We start from the raw sequence: 2,603 nt of genomic DNA, 5'->3' as shown, positions 1-2,603 counted from the left end.
AAAAAAACTACAAAATTAATCTAAAGGAAAAGAAAAGGTGCCTATGCTAGACTTATTGGGGAAAGGAAAAAATGAAAAAGAAATAGAAAAAGAGGTCATGAAATCTTGTTGTTGAAGCTCGCCTCTGTCTTGTGTTGTTTGCTCCGACATCATCCAGTCTTCTCGCTAGCTAGAGGCAATGGGATCTTATTTGCCTCTATGAGATCTTAAATGAGGTTTTGAAACCTGTAGCATTCATCAGTAGTATGACCGCGCCCTCGATGGTACTTGCAATAGGAGTTTGGATTCCATCTCGAAGATCGATTTTCTGGTGTTGGATCCTCGGTAGGGCCAATAGGCTTAATAAATCCTCGATCATAGAGACGATCGAAATCAGCATCGTAGGTCATTCCAATGGGTGTGAACTCTCGCCTGGGTTTCTTTTTAGATCCTTGATTGTCCATGGCTAAGACACCATTATGGTCAAAGGTACTAACATTATTACTAGAGTGGGCGTTTTCGGAAGAAGAAGGATTGTCGCTCTTCTTTCCTTTCCAGCCACCGTGGTTACTATTGTTAGTAGCTTTTTGCTTTGCGAGGTCTTCTTCGATTTCAATTCCGATGTCATAAACGACCTTGAAAGTATTCAAGTTGTGTTGATATTTTAAGTGCTTTGAATACTTTTCTTGGAGATTCTTGATAAACATCCTCACAGACTCCTTTTCGGTTGGGACCTCAATCATCTTGGCGGAAGTTTCCCTCCATTTATTAAAGAAAGAAGTAAAACCTCCATTCTCTTTTTGTCTTAGCATCTCAAGTTGTCTATGATCAGTTTCAACTTTGCACTTGTATCTATCAACGAAAGCGTTTACTATCGATTCCCAGGTAGAGGTTTTCTCTTTGTCAAGGGAGAAGAACCATTGTTGGCAAACGGTTTCAAGAGATAGTGGGAACAGAGAAGGGAAAACCTTCTTATCGATACCCTTAATGTTCATTATAGTTTCGAAAGCTCTTAGATGAAAATAAGGGTTATCCGTTGCCTTGAATTTAGGGATGTCAGTGGCGTTGAACTTATGCGGAAGAAGTTCCTTGTCCAGCGAGACCCCTTGTGAACTCATGCCTTGAAATTTATAGTCACTAGATAGCTTTCTTAGACTCTCTTGCATGAGGTTCATTCGTTGTTGCTTCACGGGATCATCGATCTTGAGTGTGAGTAGCTTCAGTGTCTCAGTCACGGTAACCAATTGGTTCCTAAGCTCATTGACTTCTTCTTGAGTTGCCATTATCTTCTTAGCCTTCCTCTTTTGACGAATCAGTTTATCAAAAAGGGAAACTTGAATAAAGAGGTTGTCCTTGATTAATCGCCCTTCTTTCCTCGACCAAGTACTGTGGAAAAGGAATTTGGGGATATTCATTGTTAATTATTTGACTCAAGCTTTATTCAACATGCAATGGATGAAGTGAAGAAAGATTGGAATAGAAAGTGAAAAAGAATGATGTAGATGGAGGGATATGGAGAATTAGGAATAGAAGGTACCCCCCAACTCAAATGACGGAAAAGACCGACTCATGCGTGAACCTAAGACATGGTCATGGTAATGTGTACTCAAAGTGTGTGCCAAGACTAGTGAGTGTAGGTGATATGTTAAGACTCGTGTCATGACCATGTGGCTAGATTATGTGACTAGACTCAAGCAAAGACTAAGTTAAGACTTCACGTATATGCATTAAACTGGACAGACTGTGGTATTTTAGTCATCACTTTTTATCTGTGACTCTGATTTAGATAAAACCAATGCCAAATTAAAGATAAAACTCGGGGCTACAGATCCATAGGTTTTAAGACTCGTAGTTCTTTCTAGAACTCCAGCTATGACCAAAACAGGTTGACGCTTATGCAGTATACGGGAATAAAAAATCCGGGTTGACTTAAAGGAACTATGACTAGATTTTATATTTATTTATGAGCTCAAATTAATTAATTAATTAATTAAACAAAGTCCTTTAGTCATTAATTATTTTATTTAGTCTTAACACAAGTCAAACAAACGGTTAAGAGAAACATAGAATATATGCACAACAAATAATGCACAATTAGTCAAGTAGGCACAATATGATGCAATGAGTTCGCAACCTAACCATGGCTCTAGTTCTCTAAAGTTCGGGATATGGTTTAGTCAATATAGGGTCCATGGTTAATTGTACGGATGCACCGCGCGGAAGCCTAACCGTGAAGGGTTGGCGCGAGTGGATGGGACACCGCGAGCTTTAGAAAAAAACTCGCTTCCATGGTTTCGTGAATTCAACATCTCGGATGTACCCTTTGTTGCACGTAGCGTTCAATCGGGTAGATGGAGCATGAATTCCCAGAGGGTTATGTCCATATGTAGAACACATATGGGTTTCAGAAAAGTGAGAAAAAATTCAATCAGGAAGTAGGATATAGCAAACAATACGAAAAACTGGTCGAAATAAGAACGCATATTTCTGGCTCGGTATTGGGGGAAATTGGCGCCAGCAATCAGAGACTGGCGCCAGCTTTTAACTGTAGCGCCTGGCGCCAATGCTGGCATCTGGCGATACGGCTAAAATGCTGGCGCCAATGCTCTGGTCATTGACGCTAC

Source organism: Chenopodium album, chromosome 5 (assembly GCF_948465745.1).
Source record: "Chenopodium album chromosome 5, dcCheAlbu1.1, whole genome shotgun sequence".
Taxonomy (NCBI): domain Eukaryota; kingdom Viridiplantae; phylum Streptophyta; class Magnoliopsida; order Caryophyllales; family Amaranthaceae; genus Chenopodium; species Chenopodium album.
Note: the sequence above shows the minus strand (reverse complement) of the source record.